General features: G+C 40.1%; 1 long non-coding RNA gene across 2 annotated transcripts in view; it reads right to left on the bottom strand.

Moving 5' to 3' along the window:
- LOC111871690 overlaps positions 1–25027 on the bottom strand; it is a 327857-nt gene that overhangs the window by 150086 nt on the left and 152744 nt on the right. The window lies entirely within an intron of this gene.

The following is a 25027-nucleotide window of genomic DNA, read 5'->3' on the forward strand; positions in this document are numbered from 1 at the left end:
ATAATAATAATAATAATAATAATAATAAGAATAAGAATAATATTTAAGTTCATACAAGTGAAATATCTTATCGAGGGGAAACCGTCTAAGAAAAATAAAAGACCAAACACTAGCAGAGGCGGTACACTTGATTGAAGGACTGAAAATCTCTGATTAATGTAATGAGCACAGGTACGAGATGGCTAGCACGATCAACGACATATCGGCAATTTATTTTGTCCTCATAAGCATGAAAAATATATATAACTATAGGATACCGTCGTTTGGAATAGATCTTTCATGTTACGAATTCCAGAATCTAGACATAATTGTTTGAAACGTCGGGCTGGCAAAAACCATAGTAATATAAATTTAAAAAAATTAAGTTTCGCATTACTAAGTGGGGGCACGCGGTAGCCTAGTTTGTTGAGGCACTGTTACAAGCCGGAAGGTCACGGGATCGAGTCCCGATGAGGTGGATTTTTTTTCAGTTGACCTAATCCTTCCAGCCGCACTATGACCCTGGGGTCGACTTAGCCTCTAACAGAAATGAGTACCAGGAATATTCCTGGTGGTTGAAGAGCGGCCGGTGAGTACGGCTGACAACCTTACTGCCATCTGTCAGCCGACTGTCTATGTAATGTGGGAGACTCGACGTCCCACAAGCCTATGGGCCTTCACGGCCTGTTACATAGATAGCTTTACTTTTTATCTTTAAAATATTTTCATGTATTGCCGAATCTACCAGTGTAAGGTTGCCCTAAGCGACTGAGGCGTGATCAGGTTTTAAGTGAATTAAAGCGATGGATGGAACAGTAATGTTAACCAAGGGAGCAGATGAAACATAGGAGCTTACGATTTGGGGAATATACCGCTTTGTGCCCCTGACATTGTCTTCCTACCAAGTCTAATTGTACTAACCCCTTGAAACAGGAAACTTCTGGGAAGCTAATAGCAGATCAGATATTCATTGCACTTTATGAAATCCAAGGTTTAATCAGAGTTCACATATCCCACGTACTTGGCAAACAGTTTCTGTCAACAACACCATGCTCTATTCCTTTAAAACCCAGTTTGACACTGTTCTTCCACCTACAACGTCATCTCCCAATTTGTCTCCCCTCTTCGACTTTCGGACGAAAATTCTATTGTGTGAAAACTGTCCTGTGTTTAATTATTTAAGCAACACGCCTTTAAATCCTGTAGGCGGTAGAGTTATAGCTCCACCATTCTTGACCTCCCCACTAGATGGAGGAAAGTGTTCAGCTTCATGCTTCGGCCGCATTAACCCTGGCGAAAAAGCACCCGTGTCGTAAGCATAGGAAGTTGGTTTGGCTCCAGAGCCGGTCTGGACGCTGTGAAGGGGAGAAAAATTCTCTTGTCTCTACCAGAAAAAGAATCCCGACAGGCCAGCTTGTAGTCCATCTCTATAACGACTCATCTATCACGAATCTATAATTTTATTGAAGTTTCAGAATTTTCATCTGGCTTTACAGGCTTTATTGACAAGTATCAGTAAGTAAGTCGTTGTATAGTACGCGGGTTCAAACCCGGCGGAGGTCGTGGAATTTTTAAGGGCGGAAAAATTCAGGGAACAAGTCCTCCGGGAGGGACTTTAAGTAGTGGGTCCCGTGTCGTAGCTTTACGGCACGTAAAAGAACCTCATGCCTCGAGGAGGCCTCTGAGCCAAATTATTAAGGACATTTCCCGCCCAACAATAGTCTCTAACGCCTCTGGTAGATGGGGGAAGCATCTAGATACCGCTGAGCCAGTAGAGGCCGTACTCGCTGGCTGAGTCGGGACTGATGGCACGAACCAGTATCGGTAGGGTATAGAGACTGGTAGAATATCACAGGGGGATGTACAATAGACCACTGGTCGCGGTGCATGGGGAAACCCACCCCCTCCAATAATAATAATAATAATAATAATAATACCACTATGAAATGAATCAATTCCTAGATGTTTATGGACGTTATCATGAAGCCAGACTTTACAGTGCCGAGTGATTTAGCGATAAATCGTGGCCAATAAAGAAGGGGAGAAGATGTGGAAGNATAAAAATCGTACATGTGATGCAGTCGTATTATGTTAAACCTAATTTAATAATTAGGTGATCCTAAACCCACAATTTGATATTTAAAAACGATCTTTCAAAGTATTATATGCTGCGAGTAGCTTTTTGTTTGTTACTGCAGTAGCCCACACATAGGCGTCGTTAGATTTCTTCTACTGTTTGCTTCATTGGCTCGCCATGTTAGTATTGTAATGTTACCATTTTCTAGAGAGTATATCCCTCTTCTTTCATGTTGTCAGCAATTGTTAACGAGTGTTAGGTGTAGTTCCAAACTCATGCAAGTTTCCTATAAATACCAAGCAAAGGCAGTCATTACTTGAGGAACATCTTATATCTTCCGATCATCTTCCCTTCCGCAGACGCCGAAGTTCCTGCCCCCCCCCCTCTGCCCCGTGGTCTGTTGTAATGATAATGAGACAGTAGCATCTTCCCTTCCCCTCCACCCTACCCACAACCCAGCCCGTGATTGATACAAGACCCCGAAATGACGGATGGGCCCGCTGACATGGGGGGTTAATTTGAAACAAGAACCAGACAAATGTAGTTAATATCAGGGAATTGCTCCACCTCACCCCACCCTGAACTGCAATTCCTACGGCATAATTCTCCACTTTATCAAGATTCTCCCACTAAGACAGATACTATGAAGTATTGCTGGAAGATGAACTCTGGTGTGGTCATGAAATACAAACCGCAGAGTTCTCATTTGTGCACTGTTCTGTTCTCGAATAACAACGCCTGGCATGGGGTGGTGGTGTGAAGTTATTGTGGGGAGGAAAGATATGAATCATAAGGAGAAACATAGAAATTGTGTTAGAGGCTACTAAGCAGATTGCTGTAATAATAGTAAAAGACGTGAAAAGTCGCTATTCATGTTGCAGCTACTAACATTATATTTCAGTCCGCAAGCGAACTATACCGACTGAGCGACCGCCGCTTGTCGGCGAAGTTAGTGTCAACTATAGCGGATAGAGGGTGTCACGAATCCCCATGGCCGTTAATTTCGGTTTTATAGACCGGAGCCGCTATTTCCTTGAAATAGCTCCTCAATTATCCTCACCAAGCTGAGTGGACACTATTTCTGAGAAAAACTGGTAGTGCCGGGATCGAACCCGGGCCTCTGAATCTGTAACCAGGAACTCTTGACTGCTATAAATTTTCTTTTACAGTTTTCTATGGTTTATTTTTGACAGTTTTTCATATCTTCTCAGCATCAACCCCCCCACCATCCGCAAATTATTTTTGCATCGACAATATTTCTCAATGTTTACCAAGTTTCTTTTTCTATTTTTTATGCACCCATGCTTCCCAAAAGAAAGATAACTGATATTAGTGGTAGTAAAAGTGTAAAAGTTGTGGAGATATAAGATCGATATACTTGCGCACTTCCACAACACAGCTGATGCACAATTGCACACACACACATGATCTTATTCGGACCGGAGCGCATTTCCCGCTAATACGGGACTCTGCTATTGTATGTTCAGAATTCTTCACCAGATTGCGTAAGTGGTGTAAGTGATATCACTCCCGAGAGGACTGCTGGCCGGAATAGAGTTAGCACTCCTCACTTGGCCGATGTGATCAATGCCTCTTCCACCTAAATCTTCTTGACTTACTCAGGTATATCAAATTTCGAAGTCCGTCTGATAATACAGTCTATGCACTTAAAGGACCTCAGTATTCGATCACTTCATTAATAGAATCCAGCTCAATCTGACCCATTTTCAAGGCATAATTATTTAGAAAATTATAGGAGAGAAATTTTAACATATAGGTCATGTTATTTATATAAAATTAATGTCAAGTTTCCTTGTTAATAAATTTAGTACAAATATTTTCCTTACGAACTGAAATAAAATTAAACAAAGCAATGGATGGGTGAAACCAGTGAAGATGCCAACAGACAGAATTCTTTCACACAAAGAAAATGCTACGGTTTGTGTAGAATTGTATTTATAAACACACTGTACAAGCAACTATTATAATGTGTTTTTGAATTAGTAAATTTACCACCCAGAAATGTAAATCTATTTCTTGTGCTGTTAACTCACAATACCGCAGTTATTGGGTTATGAAAACTTTATGGGAGACTAAATAAATTAGCGCGAGGGGTACAAAGAAAACACAGACCTCCATAGGTCATATAAATTGAGAATTTGGGCGCCGAATGAGTCTGGAGCTGTCAGAATTACGCGCTGGTTATGTAAACGTTTTAAATCAACACCATTTAAAAATCATAAATGAACGTCGTTTATTTTGTTAGAGTTTGTATAAAAGACACGGTTTGTTAAATTACGTCATTACAAACCACTGACGGAAATACTTATATAAAGATATGCGACTGCGTGTAACATGTGCATTTTTCTGAGCGTGTAGTCTTAGTTTTATGGCGGGCATCTCTTTATGGTCGAGATGCTGTATAAATAACTTCCCACATAACGCAGACTATAATCTAGAGCTATGTAAATCTGCCTTTCTCGATCCTCATATTTACACAGGGATGACCAGAGACAGCTACCACAAGCGCTTCCCTCAGACGTAGAGCCATATTTGTACATATGGAGACAAGGAGTGGGCTAAGAATTGAGGTTTTCACGACGGTGACTATGAAGAATGCCTTCTTCTGGGATATGGCGCCGTTTAGATATTATGTTAACCGACGTTTCGGAGGAACGGATCGCCTCCATTTTCAGAGTATAAGAACGACCTGGTCGCTGCTCACGCTCGCGGAATATTTATTCCCTGAAGATGGAGGCGACACGTTCCTGCAAAACATCGGTTAACACAATATCTACAAGGCCCCAAATCCAAGGAAATGGTTTTCTTCAACTGGTGATGTGTTTAAGAACACAGAACGAGGATAAGATTTGAACCTAGGAAAGACAAAGCGACGGAAGAATGAAGAGAATTACGTCATAAGGAGCTGCACACTTTGTTCTCTTCACGAAATATCTTCTTTTTTTCAATGGCTCTTCCAGCCAATTCAGGGTCCAGACCTCTTATTCAGTTCCGTAATAATTTGTCACATACGGTATGACTCCTTGGACGGGGGATCAGCCCGTCGCATGGCCGCTACCTACACGCAGGACAACACAAACACAGAATAAACGCACACAGACATCAATGCTCTGATTGGGATTCGTACCCACGATCCCAGGGTGCGAGCGAGCGAAGACAGTTCATGCCTTAGACCCCTCGGCTACTCTGACCGGCTCACGAAATATTGAAAAGAATACGATTGGTAGGATATGTAGAGGGAATGGAAGGGATGAGAAATGGAAAGTTTTAACCATAAAACCTCGTGGGAAGACGTACACTCATAATATGGCATGGTAAGTACAAAAGGGCCGATAACAGTGGCAGCGAGGTCTAAATCATGAACCGTCCTCGCCCCCTCGAACACTGGAGTAGTGGGTTCGAATTCCACCCGAGGCATGGATGTCTGTGTGGGTTTATTCTATGTTTGTGTTGTTCTGTATGTAGATAGCGGCCATGCGACGGACTGATCGCGCATCCGAAGAGTCCTATCGGCTGTGTACAGGATTAAGAACCTGAAAAAGCGGCTAAGTTCGAAAAAGGGCTGTAGAGCAGTAGAAAGGAAGGAAGTGAAAATGTGTGGTGCCAATTGTGTTCAAGAGGCACAGAACAGAATACATTTACGGAGGCTTCCGTATACGGTCAGAAATTTTCTAATCAATAAATACTCCTTCTTCAGACAAGCAACTATCATATTCTCAAGAATAAAATTAGTTACTTTTCTATAAAGGTCATTTCACTCTATGTATCCATGACGCATTGTTTTAGTAGAGGACGAAAAAAAAAAAATGTGTCTTGGGAGAGACAGTAGGAGAAAATAATTTTGCGCTTATAAATTTGTGATATACTCTAGTCACATAATGAGGATAGATTATACATACTCATCCTTCCATTAAAATCTATAGAATCCTTCGAGTTGATGCAGAATTTTGAAAGACAAGAACGAAGCTCCAGTTAACCCCGGGAATATTGGCTCTTCTTGGTTTGCTCAAGGGAGAGAAGTAAAAGCCAGTACTCTTCATGCCAAGCCTCATAATTTCCTCAAATTTGGGCCCCACAGGCTTTCATGTATCTTTCAATTTAAATAGGTGCCATTAAATGTTGTCACGATTTACTGACCAGACACGAGATTTGGATTTGTTGAACAATTTTAACTCGTAATTACGGGAAAATATCTTTCATGGATCTACATATACTGCAGCACACATGAAGTCTTCTATGTTTTCAGCAGTCATTGCCTGGTAACAGCCTCCGACCATGGGTAATCCTCTGATTGATAGTTCATGTACAGACTTACTTTACGACTGGCTGTTTACCGTCAATCAGTTCGTCATGGCGTCAAGCCCCTTGAGGATCACGACCAGAAAATTTTCGGCTGAGCCCTTGAGATCATAGTCCTTATGTAACATCCTCTCTGATGAGAAGGTGGGTTTGTCTCCCATGAATATGCTTGGCCTTTCATCAACTGTCGGTATAGCACATATAGCGTGTTATTGAAAATTCTTCTTTTGGACTACCCATAAAAAAGTCCACTGTCAGTACAGGCTTTGCAAAGCAAGTCATGCTGATCTTACGTATCTTTTGCTACAACGGCAGCGTAGTTGCTTGAACGGTCGTAAGCTTGACCGTCGCAAAGTTTAAGTTTCATATATATGTGACATGTAAGCCGTTTCTAGGAAACGAATTAGCTAACACGTCTCAGTGGAGATATGATTCCTGAACACAAACCATTGTTGGGTGTTAAACAAACGTTCCCAAAGATACGGAAATGAAAGTTGTAGACTCTTGAAAAACAGCTCATTGTTGCGGAATCAATAAGCGTGTCCATGAATACGACAAAGCAACAAATATCTCCTAGGATCCGCGACACTATATAAGCGGCCGTTCATCTAATCAGTCATCCATTCGTCATTCGTAAATGTGAAGTGAGTGATTCGTAAATCAGAACCAAGTCAAGTCACAGTAGAAGAGAAGACACTTTTAATCCAGTACGGAATGGAGAGGCAGTCAGTGATTGTGAGTTATTATAAGATTAAGAGAGATTGTAAAAGCAGGCGTCGGTAAATCAAATCATCCAATCCAGAACCCGTTATGGTTAGTCACGAATATAAACACGTGACAACACATTCACCTTGATGTTTTACTGTGTAACGTTTGGCCCTCAAATCAGGTCACTGAGAGAAGATATAAAGACATTTATTATAATCATTTCGACGTCCCACGATCTATTATCTCACCCACTGTTTATGTTGTAATGTTTCAGCCATTCACGCCCAACAGTGTTCCTGTTCTTGTGTGTGTATTCGTTTCCAAGGAAATACGTATTAAAGAGACGTTAACTAGCATGGATTTCTCTACTAAATTTCTCTGACACATTTATAATTTTCGTCTCGTCGCTTGATGATCTGCAACAAGATGTACTCAGCATTTATGAAAATAGACAATATATCGATTATCTATTTATATTTGGAGTAACCAGTCTGCTGCTAATGAAAGGTCTGCCGTATAGGGCACTCACAGCTTGATAAAAGGAATTATATTCATAATAATTTTCTTGTCGCTCATTATTCTACAATATGAGTCACTCAACGAGCCTTTAAATAAATAATTAATAAATATCATATACTCTATGTAATATTCTGGTCGACTATATATTTATATAAATGAATCAACAAGTTGCTGAAGATGCAGAACGTCGAAAGTCGACCAGAATATTAAATACAGTATATGATATTTATTAATTATATATGTATACATTTATAATTTGACGTTCGTCGATCTATCTTCTGACACACTCACCACGTCATAAGTAAATAATAGATAAAAAATATTCCGATCTACTGACGGTGTCATTAAAGGAATACATAAAAGTCTTATAATCTTTATTTTGATTACGATGATGGGCTATCTAACATACTCAAAGCGAAATTAAATTATTTATGTGGAGGGCACATATTTATAATATTCATTTTGCTCTTTGGCCCCCTGTAGTTTGATTCACTCACCGCTTGACATGTAATGAGTGTGTTGGTCACAGGGCTCAAGTTGGCTATCACTCTGAACTAGAGGACATTACAAACCTTTCCAGTCTACTGTGTTTTGACGTATAAATTCTAGGCGAACTTACATATAGACGTGGTTCTGCTCTTAGGGACAATTCTCAAACCACATGAGAGGGCCTTCGTTCCAAATTATCACTTTTATCGAGCTGGCCGCTTTCCCCATGACCATGTAAATCTGTGCTGTATATGTGAAACGTACATCTGACAAAGGCGCAGCGTATTTATGAGAGACAAACCCATCCTCTCGTTAGAGATGTTATATAAGGGCTATGACCGCAAGGGTTAATTTGCAAAAAAATTCTGATTGTGAGCTTCAAAGAGCTTGGCGCCAAGACGAATTGCTTAACGGTAAAATGTCAGTCGTAAGGTAACTTTGACTCTTTCTCCCTCTCTGTGAAAAACCGTCCCCAACAGTGCTTCCGCTTTTGTGTTTTATTCGTTGCACAGTAAACAATTTTGTAAGGTGACGTTGCCTAGCAGTAGATGGCTCCGTGACGTTACTCTGACATCATTATTTTGGCATTTAGAGCATGAGGCATTTTTCTCATAAGAAAACTAAAAATATCTAAAGGCATATTTGTACTGTCTTTCATACCACTCAACGGGCTGCTGTCTGGGGCACTAACTGCGTGTTGAAACCTTTCTCGGTCTTCCTTATATAGCCTCGATACGGACCGCAGAGGAAATACCGTTTCCAACAAGGTCTTTGATTGTTGCGTGCGCATTCGTTACCTCGCAACGGACCATGTAATCATGTTACAGTATCTTACAAATTAAGTCGGTGATTTAAAATTCTACTCTCATGTCCAAGCTACATAATTTCAACAGCTGACGCAGCATCGTTATATAAATAGAGTAATTAAAAACAATTGAAGTCACGTGCAACGTAACTCTTCAGTTACAGCTGTCAATAGACGACAGCAGAGCTGGGCTGGACATCCCCGATGCTGACACAAGTTAATTTGGAGAGCAGTGTTCTGCCGTATGAGTCGAGGTATCTTCGAGAAACAGCTTCTTACCACATGTTGCAGCCACAACTGCTAGTTCGCACATCCCCAAACACATCATAAAATTTGGCTCCGATCCCAACTTTTATTGAAATGTTGAACAATTTATAAGCTCTTCCGTGCACAAACACATATGGTTGGCAGCACCACATCACGTAAGTGTCCCCAGCAGTGAAATATGAATAGCAACATCTGCCGCACACAGCCCAGCGATGCATCTCACGCAATGCACTTCCATGTATAAACCTGTAGACCGCTCATTTTTCCCTGTAGATGGCATTATCAGGGAAAAGATGTTGGTTCCACCACGTCTCGACACTTTACGCTCATAGCTTATAATGAAGTTGTAAGTTACAGAAGGAAAATACATGTTGCATGAAAGTATACGCGTCGAAACACGTCATAATGAACTAAAGATTAATTTTGTTGCCCCAAAAAATTCGAATAAGTTATCATATCTAATCTTATGATGAATTTCTGTCGTTTCACGTAAAGGTATTTAAGACTGATGGAAGTAATTTTATAATAGAATTTAACCCATGTTCCTTTTTAATTTTTTTATTATTTGTTTTTTATTCAATGACTACACATAGACTGTAAAGATACACGGTCCTAACTCTACCACACACACCTCAGTAAACACCTAATAAAAGAATTAAAATGATACCTAAGTGAACGAAAATAAGTATATGAGTTAGGACTCATTCACGAGCCAGTATTTATTGAACACGTACATTTATTGCAGAATATGCAGATTGTTGGATAGTAAATGTGTGGAAAAATTATTTTAAAACAAAGTGTTCAGGGAATTTTTGGGGGCTTAAAAAGGATAAAGTAGCACATCGACGGATTATGAACGAGAGTAATTGTGGATGCTATGGTGACAAACATGGTGATCATGATACAAAAAATCCTTTACGTCATACCGCGATGATTTAAGGTAGTCGGATATTATATATAGAAGGTGACTGCTAGATTTTGTAAATATTAATTCACTTCTTTCATAATAATTTGAAGGTTTTGAAAGAAAGTAAGCGTCGAAATTCTTGTTACAATTCAGTAAAATATATAAAGCAAAAATATCAAAATATGTGGCCCCACAGAAATCTGTTCTTCTGGGGTTTGTCTGTGCAAGTGTTTGGACTGCTCACTGCGAACTTGTATTGTGCTCTGTCACTTGTCATCTCATACAACCAGTAGCCTATATGAGAGTGGAAATAATACTTTTAAGGGACGAATCCCATGAATTTTCCAAGAGGGTTGATGTGGGTGTATATCATGCTATAAGGGTGCACACAGTATTGAATGAAAATTCTAAATAGAACGACAATGGGGAAAGAGTCTGAGTACAGACGTGAAGGGTGAATTCACAATGAGTCTTTGCCTCTTGACCTGCTCAATTGTGTTACACCAACGAACAGATAGAAGGGTGTCTCCCTCATGGTGATACGCTATATATTCAGAAATCACCCATATGTTCATATATGTGTCGGCCAGCCTGCGTCTGCATGACCAGCGATTGTATTACAAATCCGTACTCAAGTCACTGAAATGAAACACTGAAACTCAAGTGACACTATGGAGCAGAATGCCTCTTGAGAAGCTGACAGTAGCTCAGACAGCCAAGAAATTGCCTGAATTTCATGGATCCCGAAGGTTCGTTATGTGAACGGAGAAGTTCATGGAGGTAGGCCTAGGCCCACTGGGGTTGTAGTGCCAAGGAAAAAAAAAGGGGTTCGTTATCATGTTCACAAGATATCGTAATCCAGTCTACGCTCTCATGTCCTATTTATAGTACTGATTTTAATATTCTCTTCGCCACTCACGCTACCCCTCCGAAGTGGTAATAATTATTTTGTTTAAGTGCTTGCAAACTGCGAGTGGCCCACCAGGCGAGAACTTGATAATGACAATTGCAATAATAATAATAATAATAATAATAATAATAATAAGTCTAGCGATAGTAAGAAAAAATACGATAATACTGAAATTCAGTTGAAATAAAATTTAAAAAAATTAACGCTGAAACTAGAACAAGTTGTTAATAAGACGCTCTCATCTGATAGATGCTATCAGTCGGTGCTCTCATTGTTACGTCTGTCAAAAAAAATTAAAATTTTCTTTCATTTTCTTCGCAAATCTACAGAATTAGATGAACAGGGTAGGTTTTGTTGTTGACAAGATACTGATTGCTTGGCAAACATAAGTGAATGACGTCTGAACGTGGTACTTCTATTGCTGTTGTTACTACTGCTCTACTGCTACTACTACTACTACTACTGACTGCCACTATTGGAGCCGTTGCATGCGCTACTACTAGTACTACCACTACTACTGTCACTACTACTACCACTTCTACTGTCACTACTACTCTTGCTGTTGTTTCTTGCGCTACTACTACAACTAATACTACTTTTACTACTACTGCTGAAGCTGCTAATAAATTAAAAATGCACTTAGTGATGTGGGTAATTTAATTTTGACTAAAATACAGATTTCAGAATTGCGTACAAATGTGTGACAATATTATAGTTAAGCATCCTGTTACACTCACACAATATATATGAGACAAACTCCGTCTTAGGTGTAACAATTTAATTGTAGTTCTTTCTTCTTCCCTTCCTCCACTCTACATGTTTGGGCCCTAAATGGCCATCATCAGGTGTGTATTCTTACGTAGCTACTACACTGTCCGTAGTTTACAATTTAAAATCACCAGTCTTTCAAATTGTATGTATGTATAAAATCTTTGTTAACCTACACGCGTCAATTTGATTTCTAAAATTTTTAGACATTTTAATTTGAATTGAAGTTTTAAAAAAGTGCCAATTAAACTGTACCTCCCTCTCCCCACTACCCATTCCCCCTCCAACACTCACCAACATAAAACACACCAGACAACACACGTATTAAAGATAAGCAGCGACACACACAGAGAGAGCCTACACAGAGTAAGTACAAATAACAGTATAAACATATAAGAATAACATAACATAACATAGTAATACGAATATTTGTATATTACANACTGATGATTTTAAATTTTAAACTACGGGCAGTATAGCAGCTACGTAAGAATATACACCTGATGATGGCCATTTAGGGCCGAAACATGTAGTGTGGAGGAAGGGAAGAAGAAAGAACTACAATTAAATTGTAGCACTTAAGACGGAGTTTGTCTCATATATAACAAATGTGTGAGTTTGAGGTTCTGACGGTGGTGACGGGCACGAATGTGTTCGTCTTTGACTTGACGCCGTATAATTTGGTAGATAAATAAAAACTGCTGGTCATCTTCAGAACAGAATATAGAAGCATCTAGTTCCTTCGAAAATTTGGTACCCATCCACCAAACCTCAGGACGCCAGATCTCAAGAATACCGTAATCCTCAAACGTAAAACGACAATAAGTCTTGAGATGGATAGAAAATAAACTGAATGACGAAGTAATACAGGATGCACAGGCCTTCTTAATAATCCTTGTCTACCCAAATTATAAATATCCTCCCATTTGATAACCTATGCATTTGGAAATCCTTCGATATATAACGTAAAATCAATCCATAATGGGCACCAGCATGTGGCATTTGGGGTGAGTAGGGTCACTTAATTATTTGCACTGCCGTCAGCCCCTCTGTCACATTCAGGGTGTTTTGACAGTGCATTTGTTTGAGACACATGTTGAGGGTTCGTATTCAGGTGACCTCGTCAGTTCTGTTGCGATTTCATTTTGAGATAAACGCATCTAAATAGACGTGTGTTCACAGACAGGACTCAGTCATTATGTACGTCGTTAGGGTGTGCTCAAACAAGCGGTATGTCCGACCCACTATTAGTTATGGCCGATTTCATGTAATTGTACTTACTTTGGCAGGGGTAGCCTAATGCAAGGATTTGTAGGTTTGATAAGAGCCTTTTTTTACGATTACATTTTCTAATATAAAATACATCATTCCGTTGTCAACAAATTTTTAAGTTTATCCTACAGGCCCCAGTATTCTCCAATTTCTGTTACTTCTTCCATTTTGCATCCAAAAGATTTTCCTTTCCACCTCATTCTTAACACCCCAAAACCATATTCTTCCTTTATTGGAGGACTCGGGTTTTACATACGAAAGAACAGGGTGTTCAGTGAAGGAGGAAACTTCGCAACACCCTTCACCTGGCTCAAAATTCCTCACAGATTGCTGTTGTAACTGTTACTGTAACGGCGCGCGTTTATCAGCGCTAATGACTTGTTCTGCTATCAGCAGTTACAGCAGCAATCTGTGAGGAATGCTGGGCCGGGTCAGCGGTGTTGCGAAGTTTCCTCCTTGATTGAACGCACTGTATAATTAAACGACGTGTCAAAGCAAAACAACAGATAAATTTGCAATTTTGTATATTTTAATATTTAGGTTTAGGGTAGAAAACGGCGAATAAATTAAACGACAGCAAGTGTTCACATAATTGAATCTGATGTTATTTTTTACTGCTAGTGGGGTGGGATTAAGTCCCTTGTACTGTGTCCACTTCTGGCCTATTGTACCAGCCCAAGATGATAGGTGAGGGTGAATGTGGAGCAATTGGTGGAATAAAGATTGGCAGGGAAAACCGAAGTACTCGGAGAAAACCTGGTCCATCACCATTTTGTCCACCACAAATCCCACTTTACCAGACCCCTGATCGAACCCTGGCCGCCGTGCTGGGAAGCCAGCGACTAACCGTTTGAGCTATGGCGCTATTCAAGTCAAGGAAGATGAGGTGGCCAGGGCATGTAAGACGAATGGAGGAGAGAGGGAATTCTTACAGGATACTGTTAAGGAAGCCAGAAGGAAAGAGACAACTGGAAAACCAAGACGTAGGAAGCAGGATAATAATAACATGAATTTTAGGGATAGAGGATGGGGTGGTATGAACTGGATTGATCTTGTTCGGGATAGGGACCAGTGGAGGGCTCTCGTGAAGACGGTAATGAGCCCTTGGGTACCATAAAATGTTGGTAAATTCTTGAATCACTGCGCACTACAATAAAGGTTTAGTCCCAAGGAGTTAGTTAGTTATTGCACAAACTGTTTTGGGTTGATCCTGTCTAACTCAAGTCCTCAGTTACCGTACTTGTAGCTTCTTCATTGCTGTCGGTCCACGTATCTGAGTGGGTGAGCTGTACTGCGGTTTGCGGCCGAGCCTGGCGGTGGGATGTGGGGATGGGATTAGTAACAATTAGCACGGTGGCTACATTCAGCGCTGCTATGAGAATCCCGCCTCTGCATACACAACAGCCATAGGAATACACCTCTGTCCACACGAATCGTCCTTTACACTCTTAGAGAGTACTTCAATTCCTGCTTTTGTGAACTGAATTGTACATCCATACTATCCACTTAAAGACAAGCCCATCTTATCGAATATTTTAAGTTGAATCCTTTTTAAGAAGCTGATAAATATTCAGACACTCAAGAAATTACCAGCCATTTATGTAACTCGAAATTTCAGTGCTTCACAAGGGTCTGGATTTGGAACTTATCCTGCGCTATTATTATTATGATTATTATTATTGGAAGGTGTGGGTTTCCCCATGCACCGCGACTAATAGTCTATTGTACGTCCCCCTTTGATATTCTACCAGTCACCATACCTTGCCGGTACTGGTGCTCGCTATCAGCTCCGTTCAGCCAGCGAGGCTGGCAGCGGTACCCGATACTTTCCCATCTACCGGAGGCATTGGAAACTACTTGGGCGGGAAACTTTTGCCTAATTTTGCTCAGAGGTCTCCTAGAGACATGAGGATCTTTTATGTGCCGTAAATCTACGACACGGGACCCACGGCTTAAAGTCCCTTCCGGAAGACTTGTTCCCTGAATTTTTCCGCCCTTAAATTTCCACGACCTTCGCTGGGTGGGAACGTTACCCCTAGACTAAAGGGGCCGCTTATCCTGCGCTAACTCAATCAGTCCAATATTCACATTCTGTTTATTAAAAACTGCGAATATTAGCAATCTCATAGGATGCCTAGGAGCCTCGGAAACTTTAACAATATGTCTTGTAGTACAAGTCCTGAAGGACCTATTTATGGAGGCAGGAAAATGCGTTCGCCCAAAAACTTTTGTGGACGCCACTACCAGATGGGCTGACACTGAAACAGTACACTCACTCAAGGAATGTGATTTGCTAGAAGACAATAAATTCAGTGAATTCTTTGATATCATTCGACTCTGAATCTTCAGCATTTCTCTCTTCCATCTACAAATGCAGAGATGAAGATATAAAACACAATAGATTTACCTGTCTGTTTGTATGGGTATGAAACTCTCTTATTAATATAAAAGCACAGTCTGATGGTAATTAGGAGTATTCGCTTAGTAGCAGGTAGAGCCCAACTGGGTCCACTCGGCACGGCGGCCACTGATTGACTTATTGTACCTGTCCCGGGTGATTATGATGATGGAGAATTTGGTGGAATGAAGATTTGTAAGGGAAACGGAAGTACTCGGAGAAAAGCCGTCCTAGTAATAATTTGTCCACCAGAAATTCCAGACCCGGGATCGAACTCGGGCCGCCGCGGTGGGAAGCCAGCAATTAACCGATTGGGCTATCACGGGGCCTAATTAGGCGTAAGGTAATAAAGGGACTGCAATAATTGCTTAAGAAGAGCTCCATGCTTTGTTCTTTTCTCCAGATATTATTAGGAATACCAAATGAAATACAGTGAAATCGAGTGTCCATATAGCACGCACAGGCAAGAGTACACATTTGTAACAATATTTTGATAGAATAATTGATGAGAAGAATTAATTAAAATAAATCTCAGAAAAATAAATTGTAACGATCAGAACAATTGTCAGATGCTTATGATGAATGAAATGGCTACTAATTTGGTTCCTGCTCCTAACGAAGCTTAGCCCTTAACTTAACAACCTGCATTTCAGTTCTCATGAAAACTCTAGGAAACTAATCTTGTTGTAACACGATGACTACAGGTAATTTTACATCACGATTCTCTTTCCCACAGAAATCTACTCCTTCATTCACTGAACTGCAGAATAACTTACGAATTGATTTCTTCTCAAGTTAATCTTTATGGAGACAGTAATGTCTTCATATGACCGCCTCTGCGGTCTAATGTTCAGAGTTTCTGGCTACATATCCAGTGGCCCCGAGTTCGATATCAGGCGCTACCAGATTTTCTGATAAGAGGTAGATCTAGAATCGGGTCCACTCATTTTCGTGAGGATAATTGAGGAGCTATTTCAAGGAAATATCGGCTCCGATCTAGAAAACCGAGATTAATGGCCGTGGGGATTCGTTGCGCTGACCACGCGACACCCTCTCTCCGGTAAAATTGGCACTAACTTCGCCGATAAGCGGCGGTCGCTCGGTCAGTATAATTCGCTTGCGGACTACAGGCCACGGAGTTTCTTGTTTGTTTGATGGTTATGACATCAGATCTGAAGAAAATAAGAGTGCCTCTAGTAAACTGTCTACAAAGAGAAATAAATAGACGAAAGTTCGTAAATTTTCATTGAAATCATTAACTCTTTTAAACATAGACCTTATTATATATATCACTTGAGTTGACACTAACTCCTGTTACTCATATTAGTGTCACTGTAAAGGAACTCATATGCGAGAGCCGTTTAAGTCAACAATTGCATACATGGAAACAGTATTTGAGGTTACGTACAGAAAACTTAATGTGGCAGGAGTCTGCAATAAATTATAAAATTTTCTGAAGTATAATAATATTAGTTATCATGATATTAATAGTAGTGGTAATGAAAATATTACTTTATAAATTCAAATCTTATTTATTTATGTATCTACTTAACAGCCCAAAAGAAAAATGAAAATGAGCATGAAGAAATGAAAATAAATAAAACACACACAAACAGAATATAAATAAAGGACAGTTTGTACAACTTATGTGATTTATGTAACAATGTATCAAGAGTAAAGTACCCATTAATTTGATTCAAATTAAATAATATTCCTGTGCGATGATAATCTGAGTATTAATGTTTCAGTATTCTATTATATATATATATATATGTGTGTGTGTGTGTGTGTGTTGAGTCGCTACCCACAAGGCAAATTGTAGACACAGCACAGCTTAGATACTGATAATTACGTTAAGGACAATAATAATAATAATAATAACAACAACAATAGTAATAATAATAATAATAATAATAATAATAACAATAATAAGCCATTAGTATCCCTCTAGACATATTTAGAGCTGCAAGCATTTGAAAGAATCTCATTCAAGGAACATTCGATCCCGTGACATCTACAACGAGTGATACCTCACCTACATCATTGTAAATTTGCATTTTTACATGCACTGTTAATGCCGATCACAGTGGCCTTGAGGTTTAAGGCATGAACTGTTTTCGCTCGCTCGAATGCTTCAGGCGTGAATGTCTGTATGTGTTTATTCTGTGTGTGTTTTGTTCAGTGTGTAGGTAGAGACTTTGCGAAGAGCTGATCACCCACCAGAGGAGTCCTACCGACTGTGTATATAGGATCAAGAAACTGAGAAAGTGGTCAAGGCCCAAAAAAGGGCTGCAGAGCCATTATATATATATATTGTTAATAACACCAAACGCTTGTAGAACTTAATTTCTGTGCAGTTTAAAGTAAACTTTATGAGTTCTGCTCAAATTTCTTGATTTTTTACCACATGAATATCATATTCTGCTATTACATGGCTGGAATTTTTTGTAAAATATAAGGTGAAACCTAAGGATAACCACACACTGGACTGATTTTAGTCAACGAAACTCAGAAGTTGTCTTGCGAGATACACAAAATGAGACATTATTTTACAGAATTATCTTTTATAATGATTTTCTTATTTGATTGAAAGTGATGATCCATACATAGAAGTTTGTCAAATATGACAATGTTTCTGTTCCGTGCATCATTTTACGAGACAAACTGTACTTGCAGTCTACAGTGTTGATTGGTAATGAGGTTAAGCTAAGCCTCAGTAGTGCAGTAGCAAGCGGGCAGACGGACGGATAGACGTGGAAATAACCTCTACCACGGCTACGGTAATTACTAATTAGTACACCCTTTCTCATCCCCTCCCCCATAGCACGTGTGTAATTCTGCCCCCTTTGCCCCACGTCCCATACTCCTTATATTTTCTGTCCGTGTACTTCATTCACAGCTTTCGCAGCATTTAAACTATCTTCTGGTAATCTCGGTTGCAGTGAGACGCACACCAACGCATACCTGCACTCATTGGCTCTACAGCCCCCTTGGGACCTGGCCTCTGATTTTTCAGTTTCATTATCATTTTACAGACGGTAGGACTCCTTGGACGAGTGATGAGCTCGTCGCAAGGCCTCTACCTAAACACAGGACAACACAAACACAGAATAAACACACACATTCCAAACATCCGTGCCTTATGTGGGATTCGAACCCACGATCCCGGTTTCCGAGCGAGCTAAGATAGTACATGCCTTAGAGAGCTTGGCTACCGTGACCGGCAGTGTATAAGAATAGTATATAAGAACTCAGTTCGTACCTCACAGGAAACAGATCCGAACCCACGGTCCCGGCTTCCGAGCGAGCGAAGACACTGCATGCCTTAGAGAGCTTGGCTACCGTGACCGGCAGTGTATAAGAATAGTATATAAGAACTCAGTTCGTACCTCACAGGAAACAGATCCGAACCCACGGTCCCGGCTTCCGAGCGAGCGAAGACACTGCATGCCTTAGAGAGCTTGGCTACCGTGACCGGTAATTCTTAGTCTACTTGGCTTAAATATTTTCTGCTGCGGTAATAAGAGATCTAACATCATGGTGCAAAGTTTTCAATAATGAGCTGGTAGTTAAAATTTACTCCATTTTTTAAATTCAGAGTTTCATAACCGCATTCGAAATGATAGCCATCAGTGACAATTCTGAGCAAACTGAGACTAGTTGACACTCTCTAAATCTTTTTCTCTAAGATGAATATCATATATCAGTCTGCTCCTATGTCTTTCAAATATTGTCCTGTCTTGGTTTTTCCCGACCAAAATATCGCAAGAAATTATCATTTTCTTCATGCGCTACCTGCCCCAATTTCATGAGCACAGCAAAATACGGTGAGATGTGTTTATAACGAGACTCCTCATTATGTGTTCCTCTCTAACTTCTTGTATTCTATCTTCCTAACTCCCAAAATAATTTTTGTTTCATCTCAGAGATCTCTAATCTTTTTTATCTAGCTTTAGAGAACCTATCTCAGATCAGTTGATGGCAAAATAATTATATATGCAAGAATAAGAAATCCTGAAGCGAAAAGTAACATGTATTTACTAAACCTACTTTATCGTAATAAATAACGGAATTGTTTGTTTACTATAAACAGAATGTACTCATAAGTATGAGTGAGGAGGCATATAAGTAAGCAGAGGAAAGTAATTATATTGTTATTGTTAGTTATTGCCTCTAGACTTCCAGCATGCGAATGCTCTCGTATATATATATAAGAGGCTGATGAACAAGGATTTCGTGTCCAAAATTTCCCCACAGTTAACCCAGGGGTTCCACATTTAAAAGGTAACTCATTACAGTAATCTCGTTTGTTTAAGTATAAGGGAAACCCGAAAGACTTGCAGAAAAGGCGAACTGGTTTTATTGTGTCTGTTCAGTCTGTTCGCACAAATATTTTTGCTTCGATATTTGCTAACGAGTTAGACAAGAAATTGGAGCAGAAAATCATGTAAATCATTTCATAGAATTCTCGTTACTTTTAGCGAATTCAAAATAAAATTTGAAATTGTAGAAATATTTTAGCAAAACCCTCAAAAAAGGATTTTATTTAAATCCATTCGGATGTTCTTCATTTGTTACACCCAAACTGACAGACAGATATGACGAAGCTAATTGTTGAAAATTTGCAACTTCCATTGCGATCGTGCTAAGAATAACAAAATAAAACCGAACTGGGTGGTTAATACTTACTTTCTTAAGGCGTGCTAAAATTGCTAAGTTCGGTCCTATTCCTCCCTAATATTTCCATATTTTTCTCCACTTCTCCCAAAGCTCATTTGAGAAAAAGTTAAATATAATTAATGCCGCACCATAGCACAGGCGGTTAGTTGCTGGCTTCCCACCGCGTCGGTCCGGGCTCGAACCCTGGTCTGCTCATGAGGGATGTGGTGTACAAAGTGGCGCGGGGGTAGATTTCTCCGAGTACTTCAGTTTCTCCTGCCAATCTTCTATCCACCCATTGCTTTACAATCACTTCATCTATCATCTGGGGCTGGTACAATAGGCCAGGTTGTGGCCGCAGTACAAGGGACTTAGTCCCTCCCAACAGAAAAGAATAATAAATGCAATCACATTTAAGCTTTCTTAACCCTCTTTTATGGGGAGTGTAGAGGGAATCACAGAACGGAAACGCTTCTTACGTTTGGTGTCATCCAAACGATAATTAAAAATTAACGAAGGACAATGTATCTGTCTTGACAGGCTTCTTGCAAGAGCAAACGCCTTATTGGATATCCTAAGACAGCATTTTCAGAAGTACACGCAAAAAGCTTTATCTCCTATGACGTAGCAGAGAAAGGTAAGAAGATAGCGTTTATTTTTACTCACATGCATATGAAATATAAGCGCGAGAGATACAATTTATAATATTAGCCACAGCCAACAGAAAAAGGGATTTATATCAGGACCCTCTGCCAGAAGAACAAAGGATCTGTTGAAGTTAAACAGGGACAAATTAAGATGGATGGTAAAGTTACTTACTGGACACTACCACCTACAAGGACACCTTTTCAAACTGGGACTGACAGATGGCCCAACCTATGAAAGGTTCCTACAAGACGAATCAGCCACGCATACCCTATGTGACTGTGAGGCCATAGTTTACTTAAGATTTCGTCACCTGGGCCTGTTCTTCATGGAACCAAATGACTTTTATGACGCCCTCATAAATAAAATCCTACATTTCATTCGAAGTGTGGGATTAATAAAGAGTTAATGCAAAGGGGAAGCACAAAAGATCATTTAAAATTGTAGTACAAGGACCGGTTTCTATGGCCCACCTCTTACACATGCTACGTACTGCATATTAGGGACTAGACCCAGAATAAATATATGTTGACAATCGCAAATCACAAAATGAAACAAAATAAAAATTTCTTTATTGATTCCATTGTTTTATAATTTATAAGTGCAAGAAAATCATGATTACTAATACCACACTGTAGCACACACCAGAATATTACGTTTAACATCCTTGTATAAAATAATTTTGGGAGGAATTATTTCCTTGCGCGTCCTTCCTTCCTCACATAAAGCAAGATTCTTTTGACTTCTTTCCTTGCATGTAGAAACCAATTAAATCATATAGCTCGCTTTGTTAGATCGTAACCTGAAATGCGTTTGAGGTTCATACCACCCCGAAAGTTCATAAAAATATATGCTTATCCTTACAGAAACACTGCAGTCAGGAACACAGCACCGAATCCTACGCAGTGTAGACATGAAATATATTCAGCTTCTGTTTGAACTGTGATTTTTATCTGCGTACCAAACGGAATGCTTTACGCGCACAAACACGCCGACCTAAACCAGCACTTCTAATTTTGTCTTCTTTGAAATAACCCCTTCCTCTCTGTATAAAGTTTCATTTCACAAGCATTACAATATCAAACGCACAGGCTAATAGCATGCTATCAAGCCTGGCTGCTTCAGTAATTCAGTTAATCCAATCGTCACCATTCTCCTGTATAACACACGGTTCATCATGGTGATTGATTGATGCATATTCCCATGTAAATGTTCGACAATCAGTCGCGGCCGGACACACTTCCACTGGCAATGGATCCGTGGGCACGTTTCTCGTGTTTACACTAGCAGCAACTCGGTCCCATAATCGAACACAGAGGTGGATTTGTACGCCCACGGATAGCTGACATTATGTACAGATTAAAAGTGTAGATGTGGTTGATTATTTTCCAACTAAACTGCACAATTTTCGATGCAGTTATAAACCGTACACTCTACATAGACTATTCAATTTAAATCGCCGTGCTACTGACGAAATAACAAGTGAATACTGTTGTTCGTTGTGAGTATTGAAATGAGTATGGAGCATTCAAATGCGAAACGTTGTCATTATTGAATTAAATTTGATCGGATTTTTTTTTAATTTGCACTAAACTAGGAATTTACTACTATAAGATTCTGACGATAGTGTATAACACACTGATATATTGGGTTTTTGGACTTTATCCATCGTCCTGGTTTTTAAGATAACAAATAAAAATACGACGTTTCGGAAACTGGATCTGTTTCCGTCTTCAGGTGAAGGAAAACACCTATTCTGTTGGGTCCGTTAGAAAGAGCTAGCCTCAATCACTGGACCAGTGATTGAGGACGGAAACAGATCCAGTTTCCGAAACGTCGTGTTTTTATTTGTTATCTTAAAAACCAGGACGATGGATAAAGTCCAAAAACCCAATATATCAGTAGGAATTTACTAACTAAACGAAATCCCTCGTATCATGGTGTATCGTGCCCATAGAAATCTATCACTGCATCTTAATTGTAACCACTTTGATTCGGCCCATACTCTGATAGATATAACTTTTGAGATCCTATTTATTATTATCAAGGCTGTGTCCCTCAAGTGGATCCTTCACTTGAGGATTTTCAACTAAAATTCTGAATGCATTTCTCATCTTCCCCGCAGTGTTGCCAATCCCGCCCATGCCACCCTCCTTAGCCTCATACCATAACACTATCTGACGAAGATTATGTGTTGGTTAGTCGCTGGCTTCCTACCGCAGCGATCCTGGGTCTGGTGATGTGGGATTTGTGGTGGACAAAGTGGCGCTTGGGCGGGTTTTTTTCCGAGAACTTCGGTTTCCCTTGCCAATCTTCATTCTACCAAACTCACCATCATCATAATCACCCGAGGCAGGTACAATAGGTTAATCAGTGGCCGCCGTGCCGAGTGGACGCAGTTGGACTCCACACCCCACTAAGAGAATTTTTAAGATTATATGTTACGAAGTAGCCCACAATGCAACTTCTTACATCCCGCAACTCGCTCTCTTCTTAGATCCAGATATTCTGACCACTTTGTTCTCAAACTCCCTTGCATATGAGTTCTGACAGTTTTCGGTAATGTGGGCAGTAGACAAAGAAAAGTGAAGACACAAATATTGTTGGCATTATGTAAGTTTTGACGTTTTCACGATGGTGACTATAAAGAATGCCGTATTCTGGGATGTGGCACCGTGTAGATCTTGTGTGAACCGAAGTTTCGGAGGAACGTATCGTCTCCATCTTCAGGGTAGAAAAATCCCCGAGAGAGGAACGAGAGCTGATTCATCGCCCGCGAATTTTCCTACACTAAAAATTGAGACGATGCGTTCTTCCGAAACGTCAGTTCACACAAGATCTACACAACACCACATCCCAGAAGACGGAATTCTTCTTTGTTGGCATTATTCCCACGTCTGATGTAGGAGGGGACATGTCAATGGATATTTATTTATATTTCTCTCATACTTTGTTCAAGCTTATTTCCTTCTAACTTGCTTAGTGGCCTTTAAAAACGTCGTAGTGTTGGCTCATAAAGTTAGGGAACCGCTAGCGCAGAGGATAAGGCAGGCAGTTTGGATTGCTTCTGTTGACATTTCCCATCAGCGGTTCCACGACGACGCTGCTAGCAAGACGGCGTCCTTCCCTTCCTTGTTCTGTTCCTTGTTTGCCAAGCAGCTAGTACGTGGTTAGTTGCAGATCTAATCAGACCATGCAGACAGGTACACACAGATAATTCGGTGGCTAACTTGGCCAGCAGGGGTCGACAACTTTCGGCTAGTTGGCCTCCTTCTTAAGACTATGGCCAGACAAGAAACATGAGTCCCATGAAGCCTACTTTCTTACTGCGTAGTTTCTTCTGTTGTTTTTGGCTTATTTAGGTAATGAAAATCGATTTATTTCTTGGGCTAATAGTGTGTTGGGGGTCAGGGGATCGAATCCTAACTGTGATAAAATGATTGCAATTGTATATATGTTACAATTATTATTATTATTATTTGAGGATAACCAATACTCGAATACAGACTGTGTCTATATTACGTCTGCTGGTCATAATCTCAACGCTTCTTATCATCGTCGTGTTTTGTTGTATTTGATTGACGTACGGTTTCTCAAACAGAATTTGCAGATAGGTTTATAATCATCTTATTACCGAAATTTACATGCCTAGCTTAAATAGTTCACTTATTGTCGTCCTCTAACCCAAAGATAAGTACAAATTTCATACAGCTAACATTTTATTCTTTTATCTTGTGACGTACTATATGACGTCCATCGCTGCGCAACGGCTGCAATGGGAACGCATACTTCCGCGAAAACGAATACATGGAAATTGTTGAGTTCCCACAGTGACGAATTGAATACCAACAGGCGGTTGTGTAAGAATATCCTTGGCAAAGAATCTTTTGAAACAGCGAGAATAATGCAACAAGCAGAGAACACGTGAAATCGAACAATGCTAGAAGGTGCTCTCTATTGCGTCCGAGACCAGGTTATAAAAGTCCAGCCTCGAAGGGACCGCGACCCTGAGAGTCGTAGGAGGTGACGAAAAGGGAAGTCTCAAATTTGAGACAGTAATATATGGTCTCGAGTCCCAAGGGTCTCGGACCCGAGAAAGACTGCGCTGGCAAGGACCAGCAGCATATATAAAAGACGGACACCCTCCTCTCATCAGAGAGGGTGCCCACAAAAACAAGACCGTAACTGTCAAACAGTAATAAAGATCTGGTCGCAAGCCCCAGATGGGTGCTTTATGCCAAGGCAGACTGACCGACTGACCGTCGGTCGTAAAATGAGATTCAGACTAAAAGGAGACAGTTTTT

The sequence above is a fragment of the Cryptotermes secundus genome, unplaced genomic scaffold (assembly GCF_002891405.2).
Source record: "Cryptotermes secundus unplaced genomic scaffold, Csec_1.0 scaffold428, whole genome shotgun sequence".
Taxonomy (NCBI): Eukaryota; Metazoa; Arthropoda; class Insecta; order Blattodea; family Kalotermitidae; genus Cryptotermes; species Cryptotermes secundus.